The sequence below is a fragment of the Hibiscus syriacus genome, unplaced genomic scaffold (genome assembly GCF_006381635.1).
Source record: "Hibiscus syriacus cultivar Baekdansim isolate YM2019G1 unplaced genomic scaffold, ASM638163v2 tig00111989_pilon, whole genome shotgun sequence".
NCBI lineage: Eukaryota > Viridiplantae > Streptophyta > Magnoliopsida > Malvales > Malvaceae > Hibiscus > Hibiscus syriacus.
Genome location: NW_024063230.1, coordinates 406,777 through 420,773, shown reverse-complemented (window position 1 = coordinate 420,773; position 13,997 = coordinate 406,777). Strand labels below are relative to the sequence as shown.

At 31.5% G+C, this 13,997-nt stretch overlaps 1 pseudogene; it reads left to right on the top strand.

The window, feature by feature from the left end:
- Window positions 1-1,689: 1,689 nt before the first annotated feature.
- Window positions 1,690-3,608, top strand: LOC120173863 (annotated as a pseudogene).
- The last annotated feature ends 10,389 nt before the right edge of the window (window positions 3,609-13,997 follow it).

Genomic DNA, 13,997 nt, shown 5'->3' with positions numbered 1-13,997 from the left:
AGAGTTTAAATATTTCTATTGAGTAGATTTTTTAATTGAGAATGATTAAAAAAATAAAAATCATATAGATTTTTTTTGTAAGGAATATTAAAAAATTATATTGAGAAAATAAATTATATTAATCAATATATTTATTAATTATCAAATATTAAAAAAAGTAAAAAACAAATCTATATAGATGTCTTATCCTTTTCCGTAGAAAAATACAACAGAAGTTATTCCCTACCTTCCACGTGACTCAACCACAGGCCCCTTATATCTCATCCTGCCAATCATGGTTTTCGGAGTGAACCTGTAATGCTATCGGTTCTCTAATTCAATCGGTTGAATCGGTCTGACAGAAGTTATTCCCTACCTTCCACGTGACTCAACCACAGGCCCCTTATATCTCATCCTGCCAATCATAGTTTTCAGAATCGGACCGATTAAACCTGTCATGCTATCGGTTCATTGGTTCAACCGGTCGAATCAGTCCGATCGGTCGGAAGAATCAGACGACGTATAATTATTTAAAAAATTAAATAAAATACCAAAAATATTTAATAAAAATAAATTTTATATCACAAGTTCATATTCAAAGCAAGTCAAACTATATAAGTTTAAAAAACATAAAATCAAGTGAACAAAATGATTCAAATTAACTACAACATAATATTTAAGGTAAAACATATTAAATAATATATAATATATAACTATAATTAAAAAATAAATTTGAGGTTAAAAAATCATAACAAAATGATATTGTTTGGTTTAATTTTTTTTAAAAACAATCTCACAGGACTAAGAAACATAGAATAGCATCCCAAAAGTTTAAAGAGTAAAAATATGAGAAAAAAACAATCTCACATTGCTAAGAAACATAGAAGCGCATCACAACTAACTTTATAATAATAGAGGTAATTTGGCATTCAAATCATGGAGTCTTTGGTGAGCATTGAGTGAATATTCTTTTACTTCAATCAAGCTCGAATTTTAGGCTTCAATCGAGCTTCTAATTTTTTTTTTTTGAGTTCAAGACTTTTTGAGTTTAAGTTTCAATATTATATTTCGAGTTTGAGTTGAACTTGATAATTTTTAGCTTGTGAGTTTGAGTTAAGTTGAGCTTACTTTTAAAGTTTTCAAGTTCGAGTCGAGCTCAGCAATACTCGAGTTCGACTTGGCTCGTTTAATAAACGACATTGTTTGGTTTAATTTAAAAAAAAAAACAAAAATCCTGGTTTTTCCCGTTTTTTCCGGTTTTCAGCCGGTCCGATTCGAACGGTTCAACGGTTCTGTCCGATTCACTAATAACGGTTCAACTAGTTTAAATTGAACCAGACTAAATAACGATTCTCGATTAAACCGATTGAACCGACCGATCCGGTCCGATTTTCAAAAACAGAGCTGCCAACCTCACCCTTTCATTACACTCAATCTTCGGTAAACAGAGGACACGTCTCAAGACAATCTACGGTCGTGCTGTAATAGAACAAATAACAAAAATATCTCCACTTTACCACAAAGTTATTATCCAAAAATGAAACAGAAGCTTCTGAAAGAGATCCTAAAGCGAATCATATACATAAGGCGCCCTTCTGGCACGTTCCTTCTGTTCCGTCTGTCTGCGCCTGGTCCCACCCACTTTGCCTGCCCTTCTCTCTCTTCTCTTTTAATTTAAAGCTTCTTTTTGTTATTCCCCCCTTCTTTCTAATGTTCTTATCATTTACTCCACCCAGAACCTTCTAGAAATCACAAACCTAACCTCCCATCTATCTCTCTAACATGCCCGCTTTCAACTCTATATTGTGTTGAAACTTGAAACATGTTGTGTTGAAACTTGAAACATTCATTCAATGGTTTCTTGCTCCTTGTTTGGTTGATAGGAATTTTTTTTTGCTTTCTTTCCAGGTACGAATATTTAAGTATTTTAATATCCATTTATTCTTCATGTTAGATTTGAAATTTCAATTTGTTTTAATGTATTTCTCTATGATTGACGAAAGAAACGAATTAATGTTATAATATTTGTTCATCAATTTATATCAAAAGATCACATCATCGAGAAACTGTTTCCGTTCCGTGAATCTGAATAAATAAATGGATTTTAGTGTTGAATTTCGCCGACTGAAGTCTGAACTGCATATTTTCAGCTAGAAGCATCGAAGATATTTCTTTGTTCATTTATTTATTCTATCTTCAAGAACTTTCCCAGCTTATTATTATTATTTTTTCCAATTAGAGGTTTATCAATCAGCGCCAGTTGAAGAGCCAAAGGAATATATCTCTTTAGATATTTCTGGTTATTTAGGGTTCGTATCTAGGACCGAACCTCATGGCCTGCGAATCCCTGGCCAGCGCTGCCACCGACTCACAGCGATCACTACCCACGCCGTTTCTTACAAAAACCTATCAGCTGGTCGATGATCCCTCCGTCGATGACTTGATTTCATGGAACGATGACGGATCAGCTTTCATCGTTTGGCAGCCCGCGGAATTCGCCCGTGATTTGCTCCCTAAATACTTCAAACATTAAAATTTCTCCAGCTTCGTGCGCCAACTCAACACATATGTAAGTGTATGGAAATTAGGTAATAGCCCAGTATAATTGGCTTATAATGAGAAACTAATTTATTTTCCAATACTATTACTATTTTAGGGATTTAGGAAGGTAGTGCCGGACCGATGGGAGTTTGTTAACGATTGTTTTCGAAGAGGCGATAAGGGACTTCTCCGAGACATACAGCGCCGTAAAATAACTCCTGCTGCTTCGGCGACAGCGACCGTCGCGGCTGCTGCTCCTAAGTTATCTCCCTCGAACTCGGGCGATGAGCAGGTAATCTCGTCGAACTTGCCTCCTGTCGCCTCCATGGTGCATCGGATCACGAGCTCCATGACAACGTCGGAGCTTTTAAAGGAGAACGAAAGGCTTAGAAAAGAGAACACGCAGATTAGCCGTGAGTTGACTCGGTTGAAGGGATTGTGTAACAAAATAGTTACTTTGATGACAAACCATGCTTCCGGTATGTGAGAGAATCATTCGAATCTGGCAGAAGGGAAGGCGTTTGATATATTATCAAAGAGGAATTCGGCGAGTAATACGGAGGACAGTAGTTTGAAGGAGGTAACGGCTGCGGAAGAGGATGAGACGCCGAAGTTATTCGGAGTTTCCGTTGGGGCAACGCGCGTGAGAAGGGGAGGATGAGGATCGGAATAATAATCAAGTACGGAAGCAGGATGTTGAGCAAGGGTCTAAGGTTAAAGAAGAGCCGTGGATAGAAAGAGTGATGATAAAAAGTCAACTTGGCTGGAGCTTGCGATATGATCGACCGGTAACGTTGTCTTATTCCTAGGGGAGCGTTATTGGAGGAATCACGTGTTTGGAAAATGACACGTGGGGTGAGGAAGAGTTTGTTCTGGGTGCTTCTGGAATGTGAGAGACCCAGTTGTGGAGACATCAGGATCGAGGAGATCCATGCTGTAAAGCAAAATGATGGGTCCCCAACTTCCATCGGAGTTACAAATGAAAGGTTCTATAATGTTATAGATTTGACTTTCAAATGTACAATTTACTCGACATTTCACTAAGATAATTTAATTACAACACAAATATCAAAATTCTTCAATTTTAATTTTTGGTGATATTATGTTATTACCCTATACATTATGTATAAGTTATAATTTGGTATATTTATTCTAACTTAATTATTTTAATTTTTTTTAAATGTTAGTTGTAACTTATTGTCGATATAGGAATTGAACGATTAAATTACATAAATTTAAAATAATCGCTTTGAAAAACAAGAACAAAATCTACAAGTTAAGCATAATATTGAACTAATCATATAAATTCACAGTTAATTATATTGTCCATGATCATTTAACATCGGAGAATCATTCCATTTTATCAATCAGATTAATTAATTATTTAAATGATGTTAATTAAATCATGTACAGTTAATACTTTACGGATGAATTGATATAATAATTAAAAAAATTGATATAATTATACACTTAATTTTCATTAATTTTATATTGTATCAATTTAGTATCAATTTAATATAATTTAATAAGATTAATTATTCAATTAAATAATGACACATGTTACTAATGATGAGTTACTTTAGCAGTAGGACAATTGTCTTATTTACTAGGATGTCCAGGTATATACCAGTTAGTTTCAAGGTACTTCTCTTGCTAGCTGGGCGCAGATGCCCCAAGACTCGACGGAGTAAGTTGGTGTAATTTTTTGATGCAGCTCCAGATCTCACCCTAGAGTACTCGAGGGTATTCAGGAAAGCTAAAGAGGTGCGTAAACTCCAAGATAAAGAACCCTCAGTTGCACCATGACTCCCGTCACAGATTGTGTTTGATGTTGTGTGTCATACAGTAGTGACAGTGCTATACTAGAGGGATGTGTGCTCATGACATATAACTTTCAGTCTTTTCTCTTCAATAAGATTCAACTGATCAAGGCAAGACTAGATCCACTCTGCTTCGTCCAATTCTACTTCTTTCAAGACTCGAAGTGATGGATTTCAACATCAATAGGTACGACTACCTCTGTTCCGTACACTATAGAGAAAGGTGTTGCCCCTATCGATGTACACACAGTCGTTCTATATCTATATAGGGAAAATGATAACTTCTCCTGCCAATCTATATATGTTTCTGTAGTCTTTGTGATTATCTTTTTGATGCTCTTGTTTGCTACTTCTACTGCCCCGTTCATTTTTTGTTGATAGGTTATAGAGTTGGTTATAAGAAAATAGGTCTATATAATGTATCGACACTTTTTAAATTTGTATCGATATATTTTTAAATTACGCGTGTTTTTTCCTTCATTATTTATATGTTATCAATGTTATACAAACCCCAAATCGAGAGAACTCTTCCACTACGAATACCAGCGTTCATAACAGTTACGATCAGTTCTTCATGTAAATTTATCGATATTATGGTATTCAAATTAAGTTTTGATTGATTTCTAGATTGGACACTTTTTTCCCCTTCATGTGTTCGATAGGTATGTTGTCGAAACTCTAATTTTTTAGAATGTTAGTCTTCGGAAAGAGGGGTTAGGTTTTAAAGTTTGGTATTTTTGAGTGGTTATAGGTTGAAAGTTCAATCTTTGTTCGCAAAGATGATGACCTTCAAATAGAGCACCAGCGTATCAACATTGAAGAAAATCGAAAGCGACCTGTAAGTATCAATGTATTCATGTAATTGTTATGGAAGCCAAAGGAGACCAAGCCTCCCCCATTTTCTGTAAAAAAACATTTGGCCCTTTACTGAAGAAAAAATAATAATTGTTCTCTTCATAAATTCTCATTAAATCTTGACATTTGGACCTCAATTAGTTTTTCCAATACATGTCGTTGGTCAATGGCATGATAGTATGGTTAATTTTTTTTAATTTTCCATATAAATCTTCAATTTCACTAATCGTTGTTGGAAATCAATTATCACTAATTACATGTGAGATTTACGGTAAGATTGATATTAAAATATTTACAATTCATTCATTATTCTTCTCATCTCATTAAATTTTTTTATGAAACTCACTTAAAATCGATAGAGATTTTATCTCAAAATTCGACATTCTAATGCTCTAATTTCTTCCAATGGTCATCCGGTGAGATTAATTTCTAATTATGTTGTTCGTATCCTTGAAAGATAGTGTGATACCTAACATTTCTTTTAACCAAAAGTCACTAAATTTTATATTTATCAAATGAATCTATCAAACGATTTCGGTGATTAAATGAGTATTATTTTCTTTAGAAATTTTAGAATATGTATAAATTATCAATGACTAAAATAATTATGAATAAATATAATATATAAGATATTTTCAATAAATTAAAGATAATGCATAAGAAATTATGGGTAATTTACATTAATAAGCTCATTTTCATTGTGTGCAAGAGGGAAAAAGGTTGAAGTATGATAAATTTGAAAGTACTCGTTTAAAAAGTGCATATAAAGATAACAAAAATAAAAAAAAAATAATGTAATTGTTAAAGTCCAACTCAAAATAAACAATAATATGTTATAAACTGTTGTTCTCTTTTGTAATAAATTAGGACATATGAGGAAAAAACAAATTCTAAAACTGTAAGCAACTATTTTGATTTTTATGTATGATCTGTTTGCTTGAGATTTACGTAATCATAACAATAAAGAATTACACGGATATCTCACGACTTTTTAATTGATTGGATCCATTCAATGTGATATTCCAATATATATTTTTGACAAATTACGTTTTTATCCACCTAATTATCCTTTTAATTATGTTTTGTTATTTAATTATTGTTTTTTCAAAATTATCACTAACGTAATATAAGATAATATCATGTCATTATTGAAAAGATAATATCAACAGTTTTATTATTGTTTTTTAACTAGAAGTTTTTAGTATCTCGTTGTTAAAAACTTAACGTGTTTAATACATAAACTATCAATTTTGGTCTCATTTAGTACCTAAACTTTCAAAAAAAAAATCAAAACTTAACGGTAAATTTTAAACGATATACTAAAATGAAACAAAAAATAAATTTTAAGTATGGTCTTAAAAAAATAAAAGTTTAAGTATTAAAATAGATCAAAACTGATAATTTAGATATTAAAATACTAATTTACCCTTCTTTTGTGCACTGCAAGGTACTAATGAAAGATACTATGATGTCACTACCGTAGATGTGCAACTGCTTAACTTCAACTTATAGTTTTGAGTTCAGTGGCATCAGAGCCTCTTGCATGTTCATATTAATTGTGTGTGATTACTATAATACGCGTTCTTAGATGTATGATATTAGGGTTTACACGAATAACAATAATAATGACTTCTTGAGATGTTAAAAGGTTAAATTTTTTGATAAGATCCATTAATTTGATTAAGAATCACAATTTTTTATATGATTAAAGTGTTTAATTTCATGATTAAATCATAACAGTACAAAGTGGATCTCCAACATAAGAAAGTAAGAGGTATTATCCATTCTTTGAAGGTTCCAGAGAACTATTCACGATAGTGAAATAGTGGGAGCTATCCGTAATAGAAGCTATGACAACGAAATTTGATATTGAAAAATAAATTGGAGAAATTTCTCATTGTGGAAATTGAAGATGAAGGCTATCCTAAGGAAAGACGCTTGTCTAGAAACTATCAGTGAAAGGCCAGTAGATTTCACAGATAAAAACAAATGGATCAAAGTCCATATTTATGAATCTAGATGGGTATCACACCCAACCCACCTCGGTCATCCTACAGTTGGCTGATCGGTCTTATGTGCGACTCGACGGAAGAATAGAAGACGTCATAGTAAAGGTGGATAAATTCGTATTTCCAGTTGATTTTCTTATCCTGGATTGCGAAGTCGATGAAAACTCACCAATCATTATGGGACGCCCCTTCTTAGCCACTGGGAGAATCCTCATAGATTGTGAAAAGGGGGAATTCACCATGAGAGTAGGCGAGCAAAGCGTCACTATCAATGTATTCAACTCCATGAGATACGTGGACAATTCAAAGGAATGCCAACGCATTAACAAGATTGAAGAAAAGGCAATCCTTGGACGAGGTGAATCCCTAAGGCTCGATGAATACAATACATTATACCATGAACCTATAACCGAGATACATTAAGCAGAAAAATTTGGCCCAGACGAAATATTTTCAGAAGATGATCCTGAAAATCATGGCCTCGACCACAAAAATCTGAGCAACCAATGCAAGATGCGGAGGAAAAACAAGGGAAAAAGCAAGAAATAGTGACAAAGGGCAATTAAAATCAGATCAAAAAAAGGGGAAATAATCCATATTGAATCCATCAATTTTGGATTATGGAGGGCCAATTAAGAAGGAAAGATAGTCTTCGAAATCCTACGAAGAAAAGAAGAATAGATAAGAGGAGAGCCTTCGAAAACACACAAAAATCATTAAAAATGAGTGAAAGGGGAAGAGCACTTAGCTTTCTTCTCTTCGTTTGGGAGAGACAAAACACCGCCAAGATACTTGAACGGTCACCAAATTAACTCGAAAGGATGCCATTGAAAGGGTATGAAAACTGAGATTTTCTGTTAAGATCTACGTCGATATAGTTTTTTGGGTTAAACTGAGGTTAGATTTGGTTTTGAGGTGGCGAGGCGAGCATTCTGGGTTTAGGTTTTAAGACACCGACCACCGTGGGTGGTGGCCGGTCGGAAAGGAGTTACATTTTTTGGGTTCTTTAGATAGGGTTTGAGAGAATTTGGGATTTGTTATTTTTAGGGGAAATATGAAAATGAGGTAAAAAAAAAGGAAAATGGGGCATTTTATAAGGAGGGGAAGATTACAATTATATTTTAAAAATTATTTGTACAGTCCTTACGATCGAAGTGTAATTCATTTTAGTCATTTTTTGTTTTATTTTGAATTTCTTGTAATTTTTTTAATTTGATCCTAAATTAATATTGCTAATGTTTATTCCTAGAATTTTAAAGGTAAACTACTCCAATGGTCACTAATGTTTAGGTAAGTTTTCGTTTTCACCACTAATATTTTAAAAGTCACAAATCGGTCACTAGTGTTATCGTTTTTCACAAATTGGTCACTCGCCGTTAACAGGCGTAACGGTAAACACACGTGGGCTGTTAGCAGTCATTAACAGGATTACCTAGATGGTATCATTACATAAATAGTCCATGTTATTTATATATTCTTTCAATTTGATCCTAGTTTTAATAGATTAAAATAAATTTACCTACGAATCCGGAGGTGTCATGTGTCATTGGTTACACATCTGTCATGAAACATGTTATCATTTGATTGGAAGAATAAAATTTATTTTAATTTATTTTTAATTTATGTCACCCTCTGGTTGGAAGAAAATAAAACAACAAAAAAGCAAGTGAGGGGAGTCAAACATAGACCCTTGAGTGAAATATTGCAAGCCAAACCATTGAGCCAAGATAACCATTTGATATATTTTGGACAACAAATGGTATGTATCTTGAATCTTAGTATGTAAATGCTTTACTCAAAATTAATAATATGTTATATATATTAAATTTTAAAATTATCTCTTTATTTGTGTTTTAACTTATTTTTGTCTTAATTTATAAAATATTTTTTTATTTTAATGTAAAAATATATATTTTATCTTTATCATCACTTAAAAATATATATTTTTAAAATATCTTAACTTGAAATATTTAAATATTTAAATATTAATTTAATATAAAAATATATATTTTACCCTTATTTTTAATTAAAAAATATTTAATATTTTACAATTAATTTATTTGGTGGAGGATGTACACTGTTCATTTGGCGGAGGACATATTATTAAATATTTTTCATTAAAAATAGAGTAAAATATATATTTTTATATTAAATTAATAGTAAAATATTTAATATATTTAAAAATATATTTTTAAGTTATAATAAAGATAAAATATATAATTTTACATTAAAATAAAAACAAAATATATTTAATAAATTAAACAAAAAAATATTTAATAAGTTAAAACAAAAATAAAGAGATAATTTTAAAATTTAAGATATCTAACATATTATTAATTTTGAGTAAAACATTTACATACTAAGATACAAGATATATACCATTTGTTGTCCAAAATATATCAAATGGTTGTCTTGGCTTAATGGTTTGATTTGCAATATTTCACTCAAGGTTCTTATGTTCAAATCCTCCTACTTGCTTCTTTGTTGCTTTATTTTCTTCAACCAGATGGTGACACGTGTCACCCTCTAATTGGTAGAAATAAATATATATTAAATTAAAAATAAATTAAAATAAATTTAGTTTTCCAATCAAATGATAACATGTGTCATGACAGGTGTGTAACCAATGACACATGAAACCTCCTGATTCATAGGTAAATTTATTTTAATTTATTAAAACTAGGATCAAAATTGAAAGAATATATAAATAACATGGACTATTTGTGTAATTATACCATCCATGTAAGCCTGTTAACGGCTGTTAACAGTCAACGTGTGTTTTCCGTCACGCCTGTTAACGGAGAGTGACCAATTTGTAACAAACGATAATGTTAGTGACCAATTTGTGAATTTTTTAACATTAGTGGTGAAAACGAAAACTTACCCAAACATTAGTAACCATTGACGTAGTTTACCCTAATTTTAATCTTTATTTTATTTTATATAAATTGATACATTAATTTTTTGTTGCTTTAGTAGTATTTAATCACTCATTTTTATTTTTTATTTTTATTTTAAGGAACCTAGTTAAATTTCAAAGTTTGTCAAGGGTAAGTAATTTGGATCGAAAACTTAAATTCCTAATTAAACTTTAAATTTTTGCAATTAAGACAACCAGTAATCGTGTTGGTAGCAAAAGGGAAATTCGGGGGTGCTCATCTTTCCCGATTATAATTGACTCCGGAATTTGACAATTCTCTGGTAAGATGCAGATATAGTAAATGGTAAGTTTAAGGTGCCCAATCCACCTAATTCGAAAGCAACTAGTGGTGATTCTATCATTAAATTTAATTCATGGTTAGCACGAAGGAGATTGAAATAAATCCTAACAAAATCAAAACTGTTGAACTATGTTTTGATATAACAATTTATGGCAAAATGTTTTTGGACTTGAATTGAATTTATTCAAAGTTTTCAAAAATAAGTTTAAGGTGCCCAATCCACCTAATTCGAAAGCACTAGTGGTGATTCTATCATTAATTTATTCATGGTTAGCACGAAGGAATTGAAATAAATCCTAACAAAATCAAAACTGTTGAACTATGTTTTGATATAACAATTTATGGCAAAATGTTTTTGGACTTGAATTGAATTTATTCAAAGTTTTCAAAAATAATTCAAAGTCCATTTAATTTGGAATTGAGCATAATTTTTTTATGAATAGCACCATATTGTAATAGTATCGATGCTGTATAATATATCGATACTATGTGAACAGTAGTATCGATACCATGAACATATCGATGCTAAAAAATTCTAGAATGCAAAAATGATACCGATACTGCTACAGTAGTATCGATACCATGAACAGTAGTATCGATACCGTGAATAGTATCAATATTATCAAGCTCAACAGTAAAAAATTCAAATATTACAAAGGTAGTGTCGATACTCATTGAAGGAGTACATATCTACTTGTTCTGGGCAGTTTTATTTTGCAGAAAATGAAAAACATCCCCAACGGCTAGAAACGACTTCAAACTCATTCCAACCTATAAAAATAAGTTGAGGACACCTGAAGAAAGAAGAGAACAACTATCCAAGCAATCAAACACAAGAGAAGAGTTTTTCATTCTTATTTCATCTTTCTCTTGTAATTATTTCTGTTCTTGTGAGCTTAATTCTTATAAACACCTATCTTAGAGAGGTTTTCTTGTTTACATTTCCTTTTATTGTAAAGGGGTTTTGGTTCTAGCTAAGCCTGCTAAAAGCTAGGGAAAAGGTTCTAGTTTAGCCTGTGAAAAACTAAGGAGTTTGTAAAGGTTATATCTTTGTCATGTAAAAAGAAAGAACAAATTAGTGAATTTGTTGGAAAATCCTTGGTGAGGAGCTAAGGTAGTGGATGTAGACTTGGTTGAGAAGTCGAACCACTATAAATCACTGTGCAATTTTCTATCTTTCAATCTCCTTACTCCCTAAACACAAAATACTGACCTGACCCCTCTTGGAGAACCTTTCGATTATCGATTCAAGCTTCCGTAAGTCCCAACAATAGGTATTAGAGCTTAACTCGTTAGAAGGTTTAACCACCTTGAGATGATCCTCGAAGAAGATCTACCAATTTTGAAACAACCGAGAATGGTTTACCAACCTCCGGCTCGTTCAACATGGAAGACTCAATAGAGCCAACTACCGTCATTGGAAGAAATTAATGAAGTTATTTATCCAAGCCAATGATCTTGATGAATGGGAAGATGATCGAGAGCGGATACTCTTCTCCAAAGAAGAAGAAGAAGTGAGTGAACAAGAACGGAAGAAAGCTCAACAAAATGCCAAGGCTATGCACATGGTGTTTTGCATTTGGTCCTGAAATCTATGAAGGAGTTTCTTTATGTTCAAGTGCCAAGGAGATTTGGAATAAGCTGGAGGAAATCCATGGAAACAAGAAAGAAGAACCAACAAAGGTGGTGTCCTTAATGGCTCGTGAAGAGCCCGAGGTATCTTCTAACTCAAATTAATTAAATTCTTATTCTTTTAATGAGTTACAAGATGCATACGATGAATTATTTTTGGAGTTTGAGGCCATGAACTCCAAATATAAGAAAATGATTTCAAAATTTAAAATTGAAAATGATTTTCTTTTGAAAGCTAAAATGAATTTTGAAAACCAAAATGAAATTTTGAAAAATGATTTAGAGCTTTCAAAAATGAAAATTGAAAGTTTTGAAAAAGAAAATTTTAATTTGAAAGTTAAGCTTGAATGCTTAACAAAAGAAAAGGAAATCATTTTAAATAATTCATCTAGTTCCATAATGACAAAATGCTCACATTGTCATTATCATGGTCACAAGGAACATACTTGTCCTTTGAAGAAATGAAAACGTTTTAAAATTAGACAAGTATGGGTTCCAAAAGGAACAAGGGGCATTGAAATTAACGTCCAAGGATCCAAAGCAATTTGGATACCAAAATCGAAATAAATGTCTCTTGTATTTGTGTGGGAGCAATGGTGATGAATATGAAGAAATCAAGATGCTCTAGCCACACGTGAAAGAGGAATGGGTAACCTCTAAGCTTAATGCTTTTGATTTTGGTTATTTGGGGTTTAAGCATGAATGGGTTTTGATTTTAAATAATTATGTTTTGTTTTTACTCTCATGTATGTTAAGAGGAAATTGTGATGAACATTTTAAAGTTTTAATGATTTTTCATAAATTTTAGTTCATCATAATGAATTTTGGTCAAAATTGGTTTTAAATGCAAATGATATCTCTCTAACAATTGATATCAACTTTTCAAATACTTTGATTTTACAAATTTTAAATTTTTGACCTTAACTTTTAAATGTTAATGCATGTGATTTAAAATGTAAATGATATCTCTCTAACAATTGATATCGATTTTTTCAAATGCATAACATTTTTGGAAAGCTTTATGCATATGCACTTAATTTCAACAATTGGTATTGAATAAAATATTCTAGACTTGGATATATTGAATTTCATGTGTTACTAACATATTTGTTATTTTTTATGAAATTCAATTTTGTTTAAGTGTCAAGATTTTAAAGTCAAATTTTGTTTGGAATGCACTTATTAAGGGGGAGCTTTGATTATTCAAATGATTTTTTAAATGTCAAATTTATTACTTACTCTCCAAAGTTATTTTTGAACTTTTAAAGTTGAATTATTTTTTATATAACAAAAAGGGGGAGAAGTATGGCTTGAAAAATTCAATTTCTTAATGAAAAAGGGGGAGCTGAACATTTTCATATATTTTCCAACAATTGATATCTTTTTCATTAAACCTCTTATTGAGGGGGGTTTTGCCAAAAAATAATTTTTCAAATGTTTTGTTATATAAAAAAGGGGGAGATTGTTGAACTATGTTTTGATATAACAATTTATAGAAAATGTTTTTGGACTTGGAATTGAATTTATTCAAAGTTTTCAAAATTTTCAAAAATAATTCAAAGTCCATTTAATTTGAAATTGATCACAATTTTTTTTATGAATAATACCATACTATATGAATAGTGCTGATACTGTGTGAACAGTAGTATTGATACCATGAACAGTATCGTTGCTTAAAAATTTCAGAATGCAAAAATGGTACCGATACTGCTACAGTAGTATCGATACCATGAACAGTAGTATCGATACTATCAAGCCCAACGGTCAAAAATTCAAATATTATAAAGGTAGTACCGATACTCATTGAAGGAGTACCGATACTACTTGTTCTGGGCAGTTTTATTTTGCAGAAAATGAATCCCCAACGGCTAGAAACGAATTCAAACTCATTCCAACCTATAAAAACAAGTTGAGGACACTTGAAGAAAGAAGATAACAAC